We start from the raw sequence: 22,694 nt of genomic DNA, 5'->3' as shown, positions 1-22,694 counted from the left end.
CATTTCTTATCACTTCGCACCGTTAACGCTACATATTTAACCGACGTGACTGTCATGTAGCACACCACTAATATTCCATTCGAATACTGCAGAACTGTTTCTCCTACTAATCTGCATTAACTTATATTTTTCTATATTGAGAGGAAGCTGCTAGTCATCAAACCTGATAGGAATTCCGTCCAAGCAATCTTGCATTTAACGGCGATGATTTCCCGCACACAACAGCGTCATTAGCAAACAATCGCAGATTGCTGCTCACATTATCCGTTAAATGGTTCATATAGATATATACAGATCGATCAATTGGTCGATTTGGGGGAGGGGGCTAAACAGCGAGGTCATCAGTCCCATCGGATTAGGGAAGAAAGTCGGCCGTGCCCTCTCAAAGGAACCATCCTGGCTTTTGCCTGAAACCTAAATCAGGATGGTCGTCCTCCAGAGTGCGAGTCGCCGGCCGGGGTGGCCGAGCGGTTCTGGGCGCTACGGTCTGGAACCGCGCGACCACTACGGTTGCAGGTTCGAATCCTGCCTCGGGCATGGATGTGTGTGATGTCGTTAGATTAGTTAGGTTTAAGTAGTTCTAAGTTCTAGGGGACTGATGACCTCAGAAGTTAAGTCCCAAAGTGCTCAGAGCCATTTATGAGTGCGAGTCCAGAGTGCTAACCACTTCGCCACCTCGCTCGGTATTAAATTCATCTGGAGAACGTGAGTAGTCGGGTCACACTGTCCCGAGGCACTGCTCGCGATAACCTTGTCTGCAATGAACCTCGCCGGCGAGGACAACGTATTGGTGTCTATTACTAAGAAGTCTTCGAGCTACCCTATATGTGAGAACTTCCTCCGTATGTTTTGACCTCCATTAACAGTCTTCTGCCTCTTATAAGACAGGTTTCTAAGTCCAGTCATTCTGTTCTCGCATTATGAAACATGATTAGCTCAAACAGTTTTGTATAGTCATACTAGATCGCGTACAACCAATAGTTGTGGAAGCCTAAAATAAAATAAGGGCGCCCTGACGAGAATCCAAGAACGTAATATTTAATTCTATGGACAGAGTACCATATAATGGCGGTTAGTCTCTCAGTTTCACCTGTAATTTACCCAAGTAATTTAAAATTAGTGACAGCTCCTAGCATACTACCGACAACCGTTTGTACACTCCAGAAAATACGTTCTCATCCAGGTGAAGTTAGTGGAGTTGTATAGATTAGAGTTTCATGTCGTTTAAGTAGAAGATCCTTTGTAGATTCAAAGTCTTCATTTCTCAACGTTTGAAAGGATAGCTGGAAGATTAAGGTTTAACGTCCCGTTGATGACGAAGTCATTAGCGATGGATCACAAGCTAAGATTATGAAAAGACGGGGCAGAAAGCAATAGTATCGTTTTCAAAGGAACCAATCCGGCATTTTGTTTAAGAGATGTAGCAAAAATAAACAAAATTCGCATCTGTATGAATGGAAGAAGATCTGAACCGCCGTTCTCCGTAACAAGAGTCCGGTATCTATCTTACGATTCCACCGTCTCGGCGTACGAGACGCTCATCGATTCAAAAGTACGGTGTTTCACAACGACTGGTAAAAACGAGATGTATGCAAAAGCTTCGGAGGATGGAGGGATACACACATGGCGAAATATATCAACACTTACATGCGCATTGGGTGAGATGCCGCTTAGCGCCAGCTAGTGTGCGCACACACTTAAGCTGAAGCATATTTGTTTACAGCAGTCATCAAAAAGTAGTGCATGTAAACAGTCATGTCTTGGTACAATGCAACGCATAAGCGTATCGGCGAGAGAGACGCTTTTGTATTGCTGCAAATGAACATAACGCAAGCTATGAGCATAAAATGTGCAACGACTGCTTCAAATGTTAGCGCAAAGGACTGTAAATACTATGCCATAATGCGGTCGACCATCGTCAAGCATAACATCGAACATGTGGTACCAATCTGGCGACTCTGAGATTGTGAGATTGTTACAGGAGATGAAAGTTATTATTAGCAGTTTTAACACGATCACTCAAAGATATCCGACATCCTCCCCCCCCCCCCCTCCTCCCTTCCGCCGGACAGCGCCGGCCGAAGTGGCCGAGCGGTTAAAGGCGCTACAGTCTGGAACCGCACGACCGCTACGGTCGCAGGTTCGAATCCTGCCTCGGGCATGGATGTGTGTGATGTCCTTAGGTTAGTTAGGTTTAAGTAGTTCTAAGTTCTAGGGGACTTATGACCACAGCAGTTGAGTCCCATAGTGCTCAGAGCCATTTGAACAATTTTTCCGCCGGACAGCCGTGAGCGTTAGCACGCCATTTCCGGGTTTCGGGTATGCGTACCGGCCCCGGATCGTATTCATTTTTCGCACTAACGACGAGGACTGGTGCGCTGGCCAGCCCGGGGGTGCTTTTTAGGCAGTTACCCACATCCGACTAAGTGATTACCGAGCTCGTAACCACGCCCCACTTCAAACGATTCGCAAACATTTCGAAAAACGTTCTCAAGCTTTCCCATGAGGTAAGACTAGCCGCAGACAGATGAGGTACACAAATTCCTTCCCAGAATGGCTGAGTGGCCCTTCCCGTCGAATCCGGCCGTACACTGCCACCAACATCACCAGATCCATATTAACATGACATCCCGTGTAGACACGGGACAAGGACAAGAAAAAGACAAAAAAAGAGGATTCATAACTATATAAAGAAGTGGTAGGTCTGAACCCGATTTAAGGCGAAAAAATTGATTGGTAGTTTCCATTCGCATTGCCATATGCTCGTCATATTTCAGTGACAAGAGTGACCAACAACAACAGGGATGAGACACGGTGCTTCCAATTTGATTCGGAGTCCAAGTGACAGTCAATGGTATGCTGTTCATCAGCTCGTTAACGTTCCCAGAAAGAGACGCCTATACAAGTCTAGGATCGAGACTACGTTAAACAGATTTCCTAACATCAACAGCACACTGTGAATACTTAATCTGACGACGCTGTTTTGAGACGGTTGATCCTACATATCCGGTATGTACTGCCAGAGTTGTATGGGACTGGGAAATGGTGTCTGCTGCACGACCGTGCCCTTCCGCACACCACGATCCATGATATCCATTGTAAACAGCCTGTCGAAAAAGTTCCGAGACGGATTTCATTTATGACGCACAAGCGACGACATTGCAGTAACTGTCAGCTTGAAATAAAACCTGTCAACAACAGTCGTACATTCGACCAGTGTGTTGCTAGCAGGCAGTATTAAGTATTGGACGGGAAGCAATGAACTGAACATCTCTACAACAAGCGTTTCAAGACATTCTCCGGAATGCTTTGAAGAAGAGAAAAGTGTGTGCAAAGTTTGTGCACACATGTTGACTCCTGGGCACACTTTTCTATAATTTTATTAATCCAGTCTGGAAACTTTTGACTGACGGGTTATTCTCTAGAGCGTGCAGACTTTTGTGTGTGTGTGTGTGTGTGTGTGTGTGTGTGTTTTTTCCTCCATTCTGACTCAAGAGAATTCTGGATGGTAGACATTTTGCAAAACGGACATTCGACGACGCATGCTGTCAATGCTTGAAACTTTCCAGAAGAAACCTCCGCTGACAGTTTACAACAGCACTAGAAACGCTGCATTATGTGTACTATGACAATGAAGACTACTCAAAACAAAATATTTTATTTGATGCTTCTGACTTTTGTTTTATTGGCCCATCCAAAGAACCTTTCAGACACACCGTGTATACCACAAAGTAATGACATAGATGATTTAGAGCTATATATTTCATAGGAGCGTGATTCTGAATTACAAAGACTACAGCTGTTTGAATGTTATATAAACAATTCAATTCATTTGTGCGAAATTAACGAATAATGAAAAACAGACTGAATTACATGTTCTGAAATTAGATCACTAACTTCGATTTTATTGCACATGAAATTTTAAATCTGGATGACGTGTTGGCAGAACACTTAGAAGATACGACGAATCTGCTAAAAGAGATTCCTATATCACGCTTGTCCCTCCCTCAGCTCTATTATCGCTGCGCGGTATATGAGATGTTTACCATATAGGATTGGCGGAGGACACCGAAGAATTTCAAAGCAGGCCAGTTAGTTTTATATTATCGCGATACAAGTAAGAAAGTGTCACAGGTATGAAACGGAAGTTGGTATGGCAATCATTAAAACAAATGCGTTTTTCGTTGCGGCAAGGTCTTTTCACGAAATTTCTAGAGAACTTTCTCCTCTGGATGCGAAAATATTTTGTTGATGTCCATCCACAGAAGAATAAACGATCATCGTAACAAAACAAAGAGAAATCAGAGTTCGCACGGAAAGATTTAAGTATTCGGTTTTCCTGTGCGCTGTTCCGAGAGTGGAACGATAGAGAAATAGTCTGAAGCTGATTCGATGAACCTCTCCAAGACAATTAAGTGTGAACTGCAGAGTAATCATATACCTGTATATATATAGATACGTTACTTGTCAAACAGAATGTGCAAGAAGATACCTTTCTAATAAGAAAAGACAACTCATGTTGATCTACTCTATCACTGTGAAAGACTATTCGATAAGACAACAGTGCAAATTAACATACTGTCGATTACCCCAAAACATCCGTTTAGCAGTGTGTTACGTTGAAAATATGCCAAAACGACTGTATGTGGATTTCCGTAGCGTTACGGATGTGAGTTACGTTTATCGTTGACGTAATCGTGCCTGAAGCTAATTTCATCCTGTGTAATTCAATTTATACTTACCAAAAATCACACACAGATCATACTCATCGTTTGCAGTCTTTGAGATGTTGCAATTATATGTACGGCTTTCGAAATCTGTTTGCCCACTTCACTCCTTTGCAGGTAGAAAACCACAGAATCGGAAGGCGCCACATTCTGCTAAGTAATGCTGCAGATGCTTCCGAAGGGACACTTGATATAAATACTCCATTTTTAATTGCATCCTAAAAAGTTAACGTGATTCCTTGCGCCAATTTCTCTTGGAGGAAAGGAGACAATAATTCGGGGTCTTTTTCTCTCCCCCATCAGTCACACAAGTATGTCGCATATTTCACGGTGTGTCAGTGTGAGATTTTAGTGTACTGTGTGTGTACTGTAACAATTAGCTACTGCAGAGTACATCAACAATGTCAATTTTAACAGGTACTGCGATCATAAAGCAGTGATGTTATCGATAAGTACCTGTGACGTGTGTAAATATTACAATACGCCGCCAGTCCAAAACGTTTCGGGACTTGATAAAAAAAACTCAACATGGTGATTTTAATGCTTCAGTTGTTAAACGTAGCCTAAAAAAACCTCAACATGGTGATTTTAATGCTTCAGTTGTTAAACGTAGCCTCCCCCACTTGAGTAAATTGCACACAACTTTCATATAACAATGTCATCTGTCAGAAAATGCCTTCCTTGCGATGTTGTTCAGCTCTAATGTCACACTGGCTTGAATGTTGGTTATGTCATCAAAGCGCTGACCCTTCATGTGAATTTCTGTAAGTTGTTTTGTTGTAGGTTCGTACTGCTAACACCGAGTCTCGTCATCCATGACGACTTTTTTCGGAAAAGAATAACTGTCCGCGTTTCCTCATTCAATTAAATCGCGGCAGGCGTCTGCGCATCGTTGTTTCTTGTTCGGCAGTCAAGGTGTACGAGACGAACTTTCCACATACTTTCTGGAGAATTTCTTGATCGCCTGATTTAGAGGTGTTGCTCCATTGCGATTTGTGCCACAACATTCACACACCACGGGCGAACGTCCACTACTATCTGCTCACATCTGACTACTGGAGTGCACTTCTGTTATGTACAGTTGTTAGTTCAAGCTGACGTCGCTTATACGACAGGAATAAAATCAGCCTCGGAACTTCGTCGAAGAACGCTGCACAGCGGAAGCAACGTGACGCCAGATGGCATTCATTTCATCACAGAGGCTTTAATGTCAGTTGTTGGGATCTCTAGAGGGTGTCCGAAACCTCTAGGGATAAAATTATATAGACTGTAGAGAATCGAAACTAATTATTTTGAGACATGGAACCAAAGAAAATTTCAGGTGGCATGAGGTCTTGCTTGAGCAATACTTGTGAGACACGTATTTCTAAGTGCTTACGTTCCAGAGTAAATAACTGCCTGCCACATCGTGACTGACGGTGCTACCTTGAAAACAGTATAGATTGAATTGCTGTGTATCCGTGGTTGAAGTTTATCGACTGATTTCGATCAGGACTGGTTGTCAAAGTTGAGCACCACTGATCAACAATGCAGCAATATTTAGTGCTCGGAAGCTAAATGACTGTACCTACAGAAATTTCGCAACAGGTGTCTCCTAACTGGAATAAATTTATTGCAGCGTGTAGAATCTTAGAAGAAACTGGGTCTTTTAAGCACCAGAGTGGTGGCCAAGGTTTTTGGTATAGTGATAAACTTTCAGGGAGATGGGGAATGGCAAATATGTACAAAAACTTATGAACCGTTGTTTGTAAGACGTCTACCTCAATTATTAATGTTGATAGTTGCTAACAACGTAAAGTAACCAAATCCGACCAACAGGAAAGTCCATTATTGCACTGCAGACGGCGTGACATGTGCACTGATGCCATCGGTCTGGACGTGATTGTCTGCAAAATTGCAGACCTACACTACGAAGGTCAATGACATCTTCGCAATAAAAACTGTAAAAAAGTGACTGAGACATGTATTATTTTTAGATGTGAAGTTGTTATGGCCCTTCTTAGTGCTGGTGGGAAAGGCACTGGATTGGAAATTGTGGCACCTTCCTGTTGTCTGCCGTTAACAGCGTATTGTAAAGCCATGTAACTGTGTTGTAGTCACTTGGTGGTAGATTAATGAATGAGCAGAATGTTAATGCATTTCTCTCAGCATTGATTATGTCACTGACAGAATGCATAAATCGCTTCCGTTCATGAATTGCTGGCACTTGCAGATGGGGCTGCACCGAGTGGAGCCACTTACCAAACATCCACAGTTTGTTTTGCAAAGTGGGTGTGAATATGTGTGATGGAATGGGACTGATCATGTCTAAGTCTAGAACAGTAACCTGCTATAATGAATTGATTGACTTATGTTGAAATACCTTGTTCCACAACACGTAGGTGACCTATTTCTGTTGGAGAGGTACACAATTTAGGCCTCTGAGCATCTTCAGAAGTTCACAGAGCTGAGGCTGCGGTGATGAATACGATATACCTCATGCGGTGAAAACTGTTCCAGCCAGTGATAGTAGTAGCAATGGGATCGACATTGTCACACACTGACAGCCTGTAACATTTCCGACAGGTTCTTTAGTGTGACAGACAGTTGCAGTTGCTGAACTTTTCTACATAACAACTCACTTAACAACTGCAAGTATGTATTCAGAACCTGAAAATAACATACCTGAGCTGCATGAAGTTATTTTGTCTACTCACATAAGAGAACTGGACAAGCCGGCCGTGGTGGCCGAGCGGTTCTAGGCGCTTCAGTCTGGAACCGCGCGACTGCTACGGTCGCAGGTTCGAATCCTGCCTCGGGCATGGATGTGTGTGATGTCCTTAGGTTCGTTAGGTTTAATTAGTTCTAAGTTCTAGGCGTCTGATGACCTCAGAAGTCAAGTCGCATAGTGCTCAGAATCATTCATCATCAGAACTGGACAACAGATGCTGGAGAGAGATGCGTCTATGTATAAACTGAAAACCAAGCAGCGCTAATGGTTCTTCTTTTCCCGAAAGAACACTACAGCTGCCGTAAAGCATGAGTAAAATCAATTTCCCTTCTAGCAATGTAAAACAGCGCGCAGAGGTTTACGTAGATCCTGTACGTATGCGTTTCTTGCCTTAGTATTATTGTAACCCGTATCTGTATTCCATTTAGTGTTAACGCACTTTGCAAAAGATAAACACCCCACTGGCATGTCGGCGCACTGCGGAAAGTCTATGTAACTTTGTAAAACACCCAGTAGTTGCTTCTTGTGACGTACTAGGGTTGACAGAGCGGGGAATCATCTGCCTCCGTTTGTAGAACTACAAAGGAGGGAATTGCATGACTGCAATCCAATCCGGCGACCTACGTTTCTCTGCGCTTCTACTCTCCACCCACAGCCGCACCTTCACCCTGTTACACGCACACAACACGATTTAATATTTCTTCTTAACCCTCTTCATGTAACAGTAAACAGTCTCTTTACACCATTAAAACACTAATTTTAATGTTGCTATTTTTCCATCCCCTCAACTGTTGAAACTATTAGTCCTACAGAAAAAATGAACAGGAACTTTTCTGTAGAAAATTTAATGTAGTTTAATTTTGTGCTGGCAAACATTTTCGCTACAAGCCGCCGTCTTTGCAGTTATTCAAGGTAAACATAAAAATGTGACCTCTAAGTGCCCCCAACCCCATGGTTACCTCCCACCGGTGGGTATTTTCAGTAGGTTGTTCATGACACTCCCTCTTACTACTGTACAGAAATTTGCAACTAAAAGATTTCCCCCCCTACTCAACATTTTTGGTCTTCTTTGTCTAGGCTACGGTATTGTAGGTAATACAATGTACGAACAGAAGCCCAACCTTATTATTTACAAGTACAAGCTTCAATTCGTGTTGTCTTCGGACCTCGCGTCGTGTTGAGACAATGAGTGCTACAGCGCTATATGGCTCATCCTCACTTTCGTCCGTACTTATCTCTCTGGGATAAGGCCTGTTTCGGCAGAGACGGAATTTTCAGTAGTCGCAATAATCACGTACGTACTGCTGAGAATTCCTACGGTATAGTTGTGACTAGTTATCAACGGAAATTTGCAGTGAACTCGTGAGAGGCCACTGCTAATGACTGGTTAATGCGCCCGCATCTGCTTACTCGCCGCTTATTTGGATCTGTGTACACTGTGCTTGGAAGAGGTACTATCCATATTGCTAGAAGGTAGCCCATTTTATCTTCGTGCGCGAATGTGGTTCCAACATAATGGACCCACAGCTTACTTCGTGCATCTTGTACGTCAGCGGTTCCCAACCTGGGGGTGATAGCCCCCTGAGGCGTAAAATGAAATTTTCTAATGGGCAAAGACTAAACAATGCGATTGTGTTTCAGTCACGAAACTAAATTATTTTCACAAGATCATTACTATTACGACAGTTTTATAAGACTCTAATACTGATTACATAAGTTATCAATAATTACTTTTTCTCAATTAGTAGCATTAATGCGATGGAGGTTACATGTTTCTCACACAGTACACCGACCGCACACGTATGTTGCGCTTTGTCCCGTGCATCGCTGATGATAAAAGTGAGACATATACGTAACAAACGCTAAATATCTCTAGAAAATGTCTTCTCCAAGTTGGAGGTAGTACCTGCAGTAGTCCAGGAACTGCTTCATTACTCGCTTCGAAACAGATAAGTGAATTAATTGACAACACGACACAGCAGTGACTACATAAAGGCTACTATAGTGCTGTACACAGCATTATTATTATTATTATTATTATTATTGTTGTTTTCTCGTTGTTATAGTGGTTAGACACAAAGCATTAACAGCCTGAAGTCGTCCAGTTTCTGCCAGTTCACAAGTAAGGAGTGCAGCAATGAAATGATTTACGAACACCAAGTATAGTGCACATATCTGAACTCGTTTGATTTTAAATGGTGTTGCAGCGTTCAGGTCAAACAAGTGTCTCAATGGAGAGGAGTACTGCAGGGGAAGCATGTTTTGTAACAATTCCGTACCCTCACTGTGGATACTTAGCTTTCTTTTCTGGGGAGAAGTTGTGGGTGGCACTTGCGATGCACCACGAAATCCTTCGTCATTTATTTTGCAAACACACACACACACACACACACACACACACACACACACACACACAGAGAGAGAGAGAGAGAGAGAGAGAGAGAGAGAGAGAGAGAGAGAGAGAGCCGGTCGGAGTGGCCGAGCGGTTCTAGACGCTGCAGTCTGGAACCACGCGACCGCTACGGTCGCAGGTTCGAATCCTGCCTCGGGCATGAATGTGTGTGTTGTCCTTAGGTTAGTTAGGTTTAAGTAGTTCTAAGTTCTAGGGGACTAATGACCTCAGAAGTTAAATCCCATAGTGCTCAGAGCCATTTTAACACACACACACACACACACACACACACACACACACACACACAGTATCAATCCTCTCCCATCATTTTAAAAATAAAAGTATTCCGAAAAAAATCTTTCATTCTACAGTTTAGTTAGGTGCTAAAGTTGGTGATAATGTGGGGGAGGGGGGCAACAGGTAACGGGGGGAGGGAAGGGCGGGGGTACTAGCTAATGTCTGTCTGCACTCAAGGGTAATGGTCTAAGAAAGCTTGGGAACGACTGTTGTATGTGAACAGCCGTGTCCAGCGTACCCTGGAAGGTGCCCAGCTACTTGATCAGATCTGACCCTACTTGGTTTCTTCTGATGACGTGTGAAAAATCACGTGCACCAGTCACGTCGCAATGTAAGAGGAGGCCCTGATAAGGATTCACGCACTCCGTGACACTGTTCGTACGGCGTTGTTCGAATGAACGCGACAGAACTTGCGGGCATGTTATTCTTCCATAGATAAACGGTAAAAATGAAATTTTCCCATGTTCACTCGATTCATATTAGCGTTCTGCGTCTCAATATGTTTTCGCTTTTCCTTCAACCCTGATACTTCCAATCACCACTGAGGGAACACCCTGCGTAAGACAAAAGCTGATAATGGTCGGTTTATTGCACACACTGTGTTCACTGATGAACCGATGTTCATCGTGACGGAATCAAAATGTGTAACCTTTACTTAAGAACAGATGGAAATCTTCAAGTTGCCGTGGACTTTAAGTGTCATTTTACGGCTGGCGTGCAACGTCAAGATACTTTACGTAATCGTATCACAGTTTCTCTGGTTCCTGTGAAATCTGCTACTAGTGTGTGGTGACAGTTAACCGACACCGCATTTCCAACCGTATAGGTGATGTAACACCTCAGTGGAAAATACCTGGATGATGGATCAGATCGACCACCACACGTTACGCAATATTATCACTAAGTGCTTTCAAACTAAAATAAGTTAGACGCGTAAACCCGTAACTCTTAAAAATGCTGTTTGCTACAGATGCTGACTTGTAAGAAAAAGGACAGTAATTACTCGTCCACGAACATAGAGTTTACTGCACTGAATTCAAGACTGTATGTACGACAGTTATGCCAGAAGAATAGGCGAATAAAACAGAAAGGATAGGTTAGATCGGTTTTCGACAAAAAAGGAGTACTGCGTGACAAGGAACACATCATAGCCTGACGATTACTTGCTGTCGATGCTGTTTGATCTCAATAAACTGTGCTGAAAAGGACACATGCATGCATGCACGAGCGCGCACACGCACGCGCGCGCGCACACACACACACACACACACACACACACACACACACACACACACACACACACACACTCTGCAAGGTGGTCCAAGTCCAAAACAGGTTTCTAATTGTTTTACAATTGGTGAATTTTCATAGGAAAAATGGGAACCGAGTAACTAAAACGGAAGAAATATGTTTTGAAGGGTTTAAACTTTAAAGTATGGCACTACTTCATATATAACATTTGACAAAAGCAGCAGAATCGAGAGGGAAGACATGTATTACTTTACCGTATTGTCAGTGGTAAGGGCACCAGTGACATTATGAGCCCAAGTCCGAATAGCAAATACAAGTGGGGAAACGCGGCTATTTTTCATCGCCGAAAAAGTTTGAAGCTGTGCACACAAGAATAGCGAAGTCAGGGTGAATTATCTTACCTATTTTAAGTGCCCACTGCTTGAAGCATTACTAGAATTACTATTTTCTTAGCATAGGTATATTCAAATACATGTCTGATTATGTTAATAAGAGTATCTCGCGAAAAAATTCTTAAAAGATTTTTGTTGTTTATGGTTTCACAACAAAACTACTGGTGGATCAGGTATTGTTCACATTTTTTGTACTCTGCAGAACACTAAATGTGTGTGAATTCCTAAGGGACCAAACTACTGAGGTCATCGGTCCCTAGACTTACACAATACTTAAACTAACTTATGATTAGAACAACACACACACGCTCGCCCGCCCGCCCGAGGGAGGGCTCGAACCTCCGGCGGGAGGGGCCGCGCAATCCGTGACATGGCGCCTCAAATTGCGCCGCCACTATGCGCGGCGCAAAACAGTTATTATTCTTGTATAGTCTAACACAACATGTTTGACATTTCCATTTCGAATGATATGGGTGTCACACTATGCTACATAATGCACACCTTAATGTTCCATTTGCAGGCATTTACATTGATTCATTTACAAGTTTGGCTTTAGGCATGTATCGTTTGTAGCAGCTTATGTGCACTGTTTATGCTGTCGTCCGTCGTTGGCGAACACGTTGATGCCCTGCAATGGCAGCAACTATCTTACAGACTCATTCTATCTTCTGCATTAACTTCGCTGACGATTATTTTGTCATTGACTTGAGCTTCATCAAGAAAATGCTACATTATACAGTACGACCCTGTCACTTTCATTGTCACTGCCTGAGGTTACGTACTTCTGATTACTTGTTAATTCATCTAGTAGTTAATGTAAAATGACACCGGTCAGGTCTTCAACACGCTGGGACGAGGAGATGACTAATTACTTGCCAGTGTTTACAGACTGACACTACACACGTTTATTTTACTGACAAATACTTGCGGCATAAGGAGTGTGACTTTCAACACATCAACGAATCAGTAAAAATTGAATTTCACTGGACTGTATAATCACAAACAAGGAACAGCTTTTAGGCAGCGGAGGACAAAAGCATGAGCTACAGTTGGCCGTTAGATGTCAGTAGTTACCAGCAAACTTCTTGGTTCCGCCATCAAACCACTGGTAAACTAGGTTACGCACAAACACCACTGGCAAGCAAAGGCTTAATTTTTTTACATGAGGTCACTATTAAGGGGCATAGCTATAAATAAATCGGACAAACCAAGGTGTGCTATAAAGATAATGTGCCTCCCCACAGTGAAGTTTGTATTCAAATTTTGAAAAAACGGCATGTGCTTCAGTGATTTGGCTGGGAATTATTTTACCAGGCGCTGTCAAGGCTACAGCTTTGGCATTTGAAATTTTTAGTTACGTGATAAAATGTATTTGTGGGCATGTGCCTTGGACGTGGAAGTTTACAGCCGCGAACTACTGTAGATCCGTGTGCTATGCTAACACTCCAGCGCGAAGGCTATTTACCTTCTTATACTCTAAGACTAAATGGTCGTAGTTACTTTACTTTTTATATTACTTTTTTAAGTAATAATCAAGTTTTCACTAAATTTCACCCACAAATAAAGGACAGTAAAGTACACGGTTATTTACAGGCAAAGTCTGTGTGCGAAAGGGGTCTTATTTCAACACAGTTTAAGTGTGAGTTACAACCTAATAATAATAATAATAATAATAATAATAATAATAATAATAATAAAAGAAGAAAATTGAAGACAAGGTCGGATTAGCAATACAACAGATGTTTCAATCTACATTGATAGTAGCCTTTAGAAATCGCTGAGGGAGGAATTTACCACCACCACATAGAATTTGCATCATCTATACCCCCTCCGTTTTTATTGTTTTTAGCGGCTGTTTCAGAGACAACATGTAACTAAAGGTTTTACGTCTGTAATTACTAATTCCCAAACCACGGGAGCGTGCTTCACATTCGACAACTGGCCCAGACGAGGCATCTAAATGCTGCACCAGGTTAGACTTACACTGACGAGCCGAAACATTATGACCACTGCCAACCGGGAGATTGAATGACTCCTGGAGGCGTTGCGGATACATTTCACATTAAGGAAAGAGTACAACTGAAGCAGAAACGAACAGGGAACCATTTCTAGCGACGATACGAGGGAAACTACGGAAATACAATGGCAAAGCGACACTGACAAAGAGAAGATCGTTAAGCCCCTGCGCCTGGGAACGAAGATCTCGGAAACGGCGAAGGTGGTCGGCTGTTGATGTGCTACAGTTGTGAACATCTATGGAATGTGATTGAAGAACGGAAAAATCACGAAGAGGTGACAAGGTGTTGGACGTTCACGCCTCATCAGGGGTCTTGGACGTCGGAGGATTTTCCGCTCTGAAAACCATGGTAAGCGGCAACCAGTGGCAGATACGACAGCAGAGTACAACGCTGGTGCAAACACAAGTACACTGGAGCACACCACTCAATACACCTTGCTGAACATGGGGCTCTTTAGTAGATGATCCCTACTTGTTACCCTGTAGATCCAACGACATCGTTAATCACGCCTGCAATGTGCAAGGGAAAATCGAGATTCGACTATGGATCGATGGAAACGTGTCGCGTAGTCCGATGATTCACGTTTCTTGTTACACCAGGTCAATGTTCTTTTACAGATATACCGTCATCGAGGCGAAGGGATGCTCGAAACACGCACCATGCCATAGAGGCAGGCTGCTGGGGCAGCCTTATGCTATGGGGGACATCCACCCGGGCTTCCATGGGACCTGTGGCAGTAATCTACGGCACCAAGGCAGCTGCAGACGATGTATTATCATGGGTCACCTGCGTCCCTTCATCTTGATGTCTTCCCCGGCGGCGAATGCATCATCCATCAGGACAACAGCCCATTTTATAGGGCCAGAATCGTGCTAGAGTCTCATGCATATCCATCTGTTTAGAGATAGTTGCGGGACACGTCTGTTCGATAAAGGATGTCAAATTAAACACCTTTAAGCCTTCCAGTTTCCAACCTTATTTTATTTGGCAATCAGTTTCAGCGTTTTACTACGCAATCTTCACGCCCGTGACTGACGTGTAGGAAGATTCTACCTCGGTTGTGATAAAAACAGGGGCCAGCAATACTGGTATTAGTAGGTTTTTGCTATAGCGATAACTACCATCATCTGCCGTCCTACTAATACCAGTATTGCTGGCCCCTGTTCTGATCACAACCGAGGTAGAATCTTCGTACACAACGGTCAAGGGCCTGAAAATGGCGTAGTAAAACGCTGAAACTGGTTTCCAAGTAAAATAAGGTTGGAAACTAGACGGCTGAAAGGTGTTTAATTTGACATCGTGCTAGAGAAGTTAGAGGAGAATGATAGTGAGCTGACAGTGATGTCTTGACCACCAAATACGCCTGGTCTCAACCCGCTTGAACGTATGTGGGATGCTATCTGGCACCAGCTCCCCACCCATTAACCACCGGCCCACAATTTATGACAATTGTGCGATCTTTACATAAACATTTGGTGCCACATACCTCCGGAAATCAACCGCGAACCTGTTAGATTCATGCCAGGTAGGATCACTGCTGTATTGCGTTCGGAATGTGGACCAACGCGGTATTAGCTATCGTCATATTTTGGCTCATCAATGTACACTGTTTAGAGTTATCCCAAAATAGGCTTAACAGGCTTAATTGGTCTTGCGTTTTAATGTTCCATTTCTCAAGTTTCTTTCCAAACATACAGTGGCATCTGGATTTCTTGCAGTATAATTAACAGATTTTTTTCCTACCTGTTATTCAAGAAGAACAGCTATTGCTAAATATCCGACCATAGTAGTTTGTACTTCAGATAATCACGACTTATTTTCATATAATATATGAGGACTGCACCAATAAACCATAACGGTTCTTGACAAAGAAGAACGAGCGCGAATGTTCAGTCTTAAAAGTACAAGCACTTAAGTATGGGAAAAAAGTTGCAGTTATTTCAAGGGAGCTCCAATTAACGCTACCATCCGGTGGGAAGGGACAAATTACGTTCCACGCCGTATGCTACAGTCAGTAGAGCAAGGGCGGTATAACGGGGTTCTCATAGCAAATGCGTTTATTGTTAGGCGGTTACAGATTCAACAGCTACCACCGGCCGTAACACAAACGTCACCGTTCCAAAACATATCGTGCAATAACAGGCAGGTAACTAGACTGGGCCGAAATTGCACTGTCTGTCCAACGCAAAAAAGCATTTACAATGTACCGCCGAATATTCAAACGATGGCTGCATCCTTAGTTAGTCTCTTCATGACAACAGCGCAGTGAATGCGACTATCAAATTATACTCAACATAATAGAAAGCATGAAGTGTACCCGAACGAGTTATACTCAGAAACAAAAAGTATAAGGATCTGAACATTACCGTATGCAATACAAAAGCGAGGGTTTCTGGATTAATTATACAACGCTTTACTCCAAGAGAGATTAACTGTGGCATGATGTGTTGTCGCTTCACAACGTTAAGCTCATCAAATCTCCGCGTGCTCACCTCAAGCACTACGTTTATCGCCAGAGCTGTCCAGCGGAAGCGAAAGCAATAAAATGTGCCCAATTATACTGTGTTCTAATTATGGAGCTAATATTTTTGAGACATTAGCTGCATATTCTATATACTCACTTTGTTTTGCTGGGTCTGGCGTTTTGGTCCGAGTCTTCAGAGTTCTCTTCAGACTCCTGAAACAGATGGGAACACGTTACTATGCAGGTACTACAACCCAACCCAAAATGGCGTTTTACGAATGTGTATGTCACGAAATACTCAGAGAACAAGGAGACCCTAAACTAGGTACGTTATGGAAGTGCTTCCAGTTAATAACAACTGCGTCTGACTGCTGCCACATCTATAATATACAGGGCGTTTGATTTGACATGGAACAACTAAATACCTAAAAAATACGCATGGTACACGAAAAACTAAAGAGGGGTTACCACGAATTTTCTTTCCATTCGCGATAAATGACGCTGTAATCAACAAAACTCAGTTTCTACATTTTTTGCAATTAAGAACTTAGTCATTTGATTCTACTTAACATTTTCGATAAAAATGTTAACCTGTTATTCTAAACTGTTGTATCATCGTTAAAATTTTAATTTAGTATTGTAAATCAGATTGTACAGTAAAATTTATACGTTCAGGCAGTTAAAAGTCTGACAAATAAGCTACATTTAACGTAACGTAGTTTCCTGTTCCCTTCATGGCTGATTTCGGAGAGTCCCCACACCATCGGGGTGACTGATTTCGGTGTGTTCTTCCGTCAAACGACCGTAACCCTCGTGCCGATTACAGCTCCTTCTACCACGAATGGAAAGAAAATGGTTTCAGATAAATCTTAGGAGTGTTTTTTGGCGTAGAATCCGAATTTGCAATAAAAAAAAGGGGGTTCCGATTTGACAAACAGTTGGCCCCCGATAGATTGTGGCCGGCCGAAGTGGCCGTGCGGTTAAAGGCGCTGCAGTCTGGAACCGCAAGACCGCTACGGTCGCAGGTTCGAATCCTGCCTCGGGCATGGATGTTTGTGATGTCCTTAGGTTAGTTAGGTTTAACTAGTTCTAAGTTCTAGGGGACTAATGACCTCAGCAGTTGAGTCCCATAGTGCTCAGAGCCATTTGAGCCATTTTTTGATAGATTGTGATGGAGTTAGGTGGTGGCCAGTTTTAGCACAGACAGATGTCACCTTTGAAAATACCAACTTTTCATCTGGGACATTTGTTTCATACGATGCGTATTTTTCAAGCTATTTAGTAGTTCCAAGTTAAAATAAACATCCTGTATACATCACTAACGAGAACAGAAGCTTTTGAAATTTCGTGCTACAGAAGAATCCTGAAGATTAGATGGGAACGTCAGATAGCTAATGGAGAGGTACTGAATGAATGAAATCTGAGCGAAAAAAGGGATAGTTAATTTGATGATAGAGAGGTGTGTGTGTGTGTGTGTGTGTGTGTGTGTGTGTGTGTGTGTGTGTGTGTGTGTGTGTGTGAGAGAGAGAGAGAGAGAGAGAGAGAGAGAGAGAGAGAAGACTTATACAAGATAAACCAGTCTTGTAACTGGAAACATAGATATACTAGCATAACTGAATCTTCATTTTGTGTGTATTATTCTTCATGTGAAAAGCTATCTACCAAAGAGGCAAAAAAACGGTATTTACTTGAATCCTCTACCAGAACGAAATGTAATGCTCGTTTAATGAGTGCCGTTTCTTCTTGAGTTAATTTCTCGACATTTGAAAGTCGAACGAATGTCAGTGGCTATGCTAAATGCTGCCTAACTCAATCCTTGCATTCTAAGAAATTTTGGAAGCCATGTCATCGGTTGTAATGCAAGACGTACGCTTTGATTTCTCTAACATTTTTCTCAACGGAGAATAAATTTACGGTCTATGCTTCTTCGAAGCAGGAACTACGACGACTTGAGACATAATAACAGGCGGACAGCCGCCAGAGGGACCAAATCGCATAAGATAACCTGCTCTGTGAGGGAAAGGAGATCTTCCTGAATCAATTCGACACGAAACTGTGCCCGTCTCTTAGAGAGAAGGAAGAAAGCGCGACACGACTTCCTCCTTAATGGATACGGCAATCTGTAGTTCCTTCCAGTACAGTCAATCTGGGTAACTTTGTACCACTTTACTCCATTTCATACAATTTTTTTAAAATACTGGACACACAAAAATTACACATCATAACAGACGTTGAAATGTTTTACGTCTTTAGTTACTTAGTGTTTGGAAAAGAAAAAATTTACACTAACTATGCCCTATTAGAATAAAATTTCAGCTTTAATACTATTACAAAGTTACATTGTCATTCAGATAATTTTAAACTAGTCTTAGAAAACAAAGTGTTTCCTGTATCTAATGCGTCGGGTAAATTTTGATCAGGCCTAAAGGAAATCAGATATTAATAAAAAGTGAAAACAAACAAAATCGGTTAGAACTGAAGGTTTACTTTGAAATATCACGATATTTGTGTCGACCTGGCCTTGTTCAACATAAATCACTGCAGCCAGTAGCTCTCTTCACAGCCAACGCAATTAAAGGATAATCACAAGCCTAACAGCTTGCAGAAAGTAGGAAAGACAACTGAAATACTAACTAGAAATCACAGAGCTAATAAAACTGTTACTCTTACTACAAAATAATGTAAGTAGGTGGAGCAGCAGTCATTTGAAGCAAAGGCGATAAGTGGTATAAAGATATCCTGACGTAAAACGTTACCCTGACTGAACGTACGTGCAAGCTTCGTGAGATTTGAACATTTTCGCCAACTCTTCACCAGCCCATATATTTTATAATCGCGGCTCTTGTCCGTAAGCTTTGTAACTTGTTGATAACAGCAGTAATTGAAATAGTAATTTTTTAAAGCAGAAACGTTAACACAAAAAATGTCGACGTGAAGAAAGTAGCTAGTTGTTCAAGCTACAATCAAACCTCCAGTTACTTTTTTGCAAAATAGTACCGAAATTGCTACGATATTTGGGAATAATTAATTCTAAACTTCTAGTCCTATCAGCAAGGAGGAAAAAAAACATTTTCATTTGAGGTAATACGCAGCCGTTCTAAAATCTTGTTTCTGCTCAGTTTTGCACAACATGAAAGCTACGTCATCATTGTTTCTTAAGTCGTCAAAGTTTCAATGAGAACAGCCAATAAAACACGTGTCTGAACTCTGCAACAAAGTGGGTTCCTAATATTACAAAACTGCAATTCAAAGTAGCGTTTCCAGCGATTATTTGAGAGCTGTATCATTTACTCCCTAATGAACAGAACGGTTGTTGGTTTGTTGATTTTATTGGCCGCTAAATAACTTCATTCTTTCACTTCGTGTGACATATTACTTACAAGCTTTTTTTTTTCTTTTGAGAGAGACGAAAGTGATGCATACGGTACAGGAGTACTCCGGATTTTTACATAATATAGTAATATGTAATTGTTATGTTTCTGTTGCAGTATGTTAACAGTTGTTCTTTCCTTGTGTGTTTTTGGAATACAGCGCAGGTGATCAGGACAGAGCTGTCCTGCAACTGATGTTTCATTAATTTCTGGTGCTTAGTGCGCGTCAACCTCTCAGACCATACATAAAGCACTTCTCAGATTGTAGCTGGAAAGGACACAGTTACAGCCGTTGACAAAATTCTGAAATGGTATGATCATTCGGTTCTGCAGTATCTCTCTTACTTTTATATACAAAAAAATGTGTTATCAGCCACTTCAGAGCATTTTCAACCGTGGCCAGGAAACTCAAGTTTCGGCCGAGATGCAGACTGACTTTTCACTGCTAACGCTCACTGTTCTAATATTGAGGCTAACATAGAAATCTGTGGTAATTACCGTTCCCACATTAACAGTCAAAGTTGCCGTTTCATAGCCCTTATCAGCCTTGATTATGTGAATTTAAGTCTCAGCAAAGATTATGCATATTATCTGCAGTTTTCTCGCTCTCACAATTACGCGGAATGAAACGTCCGTGGGACTAAATGGGCACCTGCGAGAAGAACTTTCGTATTTAAATTGGCAGAAACGTCAAACTAAAAACATTACACGACAGAGACCGTCGACCTTCATGGCGTTTAACAATACACCTAGACAGTTGGAATTAGTTTCTAAGCTCTCCCTATAAGTCACTGGATTTCATGGCTAACGCAACTACGACGAAGAAACAAAAAAGATTGCTTGAGGAACCCAAGTTAGTCTTATCCCACAATATGTCACAGTTCCTTGCTAAATTCGCTATAGAGTCACCCGTAACGAGACACTGGTTCCAGCAGAACAACCACGACCACGATTAATTCACCTGCTGCCTGTCATAATCTGCATTGTGCCTTGCAGAATTATATGGTTCGAATCAACTGTGTTTAATATGAAAAGCACACATTACAACCTTTATATAATCCAATGGAACACAGTCGGTCACGGTATGTTAAATTTTATAAAGTCAATTATCAGTTCTGTTCGTTTCACAATCTATCGTCAATGGATATTCCCGCACAAGGAAACGCCTTTGGTGAAATGTTGCAACAGCACACTGAGGTAACCGGCTGCGTACAGTGCTGTCAGGAGGAACTGCGTGCGACCGTAAAACCGAGATAGCGCGTAACGACGGCGAGAACGCGAATACGTTTTATGAGCAGTGCATGGGCAACACAAAAGACAGCCACAGGCGCCTGGTCTCCCACAACAAAGGCACACTGCGCTCACCCTTATCTCACGTAGCGTCCAAGCGTCAAGGGCAGCATTCGAGGTTAACCACCAACAAATAAAACGCCGATAGCCGACATACTTTTATTGCATCAGCATTTTTTCCAAAACCCCTACACTTCAACAAGAGGTTAAAGGCTTCAAATCCTCTAATTCACACGTTACCAAAACGTAAGCAGTGGCAAGCACATTAACACACTACCTCTCATATTAGTGAATGACGCCCAGTCAACACAAAAAAAAAACGTTCTTAACAACACGTAAACCTAGCAAAAAGGTCGACTTTCACTAAAACGCAATTTAATATCATTAAGGGAGTTTGGTAAACGTTGGTAACACACCCATTGAAACTTTCTTTCACAAGTAAAACTTTTTTAAAATCAGAAAATATTTCCCCGGTTCTAAGCCTCCCATCGCTTTATTTTTTTTCTTTTTTTTTTCTTGCAACTGGAATGTCGCACGACATTTGAGCACACGCCTCTGTCTATCCTGCGAGGCCCACGCGGAAGATGCATTTTAGGTTGCACACATGTAAACCTTATCACATGGTGAGATAATATCACAGTTTATTAATGAAAGGAATAAACTATTTTTGAACATTTTCGTTTGCTGCACAGTGAAGTTAAAATTGTATTTGAAGCGCAGAAAATACGTTGGCCAAGCTTCACAAAGACGTCAGCTGTAGTTCAGCTATTTATGTTCAGTCACTGTACGTATTAAATTTTAGTTTTGGTGAATGAAACCCCAAGTGAGAGAAGAGGGCAAATTTACTTTCAGTTAACATTCTCAGATGCATTTTCTGAGTGAAACAAAAAAAAAAAAATTCTTCTGCCAGTAAGTGCGATCATGGCAAGCAGCAATGTTTATTTTGATGATTTTCATCTACCTAACATTATAAAAATGAAACTATGTAGTCAGTCTCCCACTGGCGAGCCAAAGAAACTGGTACACCTGCCTAACATCGCCTAAGTCCTCCGCGAGCACGCAGAATTGCCACAACACGACGTGACATGGACTCGACTAGTGTCTGAAATAGTGCTGGAGGGAATTGGCACCATGAATCCTGCAGGGCTGTCCATAAATCCGTAAGAGTACAAGGTGGTGGAGATCTCTTCGGAACAGCACGTTGCAAGGCGTCACAGATTCACTCAATAATGTTCATGTCTGGGAAATTTGGTGGCCAGCGGAAGTGTTTAAACTCAGAAAAGTATTGCTGGAGCCACTCTGAAGCAGTTCTGGACGTGTCGGGTGTCGCATTGTCCTGTTCGAATTGCCCAAGTCCGCCGGAATGCACAATGAACATGAATGGATGCAGGTGATCAGACAGGAAGTTTACGTACGTGTCACTTGTCTGTGTCGTACCTAGACGTATCGGGGGTCCCATATCACTCCAACTGCAGACGCCCCACACCATTACAGAGCTTCCACCAGCTGACATGCAGGGTCTGTGGATTCATGAGGCTATCTCCATACCCCTACACGTCCATCCGCTCGATACAATTTGAAACGACACTCGTCCGACCAGGCAACATGTTTCCAGACATCAACAGTCCAATGTCGGTGTTGACGGGCCCAGCTTTGTGTCGTGCAGTTTTCAAGGGTACACGCGTGGGTCTTCGGTTCCGAAAGCCCATATCAATGATATTACAGGTTTGCGCTGTTAATTTAAGGAGTATAAAACAAAGCTGTGAACGTTATACTGCTGTT

The 22,694-nt window shown here is 42.2% G+C and overlaps 1 protein-coding gene across 3 annotated transcripts in view; it reads right to left on the bottom strand.

Moving 5' to 3' along the window:
* LOC124721743 overlaps positions 1–22,694 on the bottom strand; it is an 855,569-nt gene that overhangs the window by 493,390 nt on the left and 339,485 nt on the right. For 2 of the 3 annotated variants that reach the window (XM_047246845.1, XM_047246846.1), the window contains exon 2: positions 16,409–16,464. The exons of the other annotated variant lie outside the window; for it this stretch is intronic. The gene's annotated coding sequence lies outside the window, so the exon portion shown is untranslated. The remainder of the gene's footprint in view (positions 1–16,408; positions 16,465–22,694) is intronic. 3 annotated transcript variants of the gene reach the window in all.

Source organism: Schistocerca piceifrons, chromosome X, assembly GCF_021461385.2.
Source record: "Schistocerca piceifrons isolate TAMUIC-IGC-003096 chromosome X, iqSchPice1.1, whole genome shotgun sequence".
Lineage (NCBI taxonomy): Eukaryota > Metazoa > Arthropoda > Insecta > Orthoptera > Acrididae > Schistocerca > Schistocerca piceifrons.
Note: the sequence above shows the minus strand (reverse complement) of the source record. Positions and strands in the feature narration are given on the sequence as shown.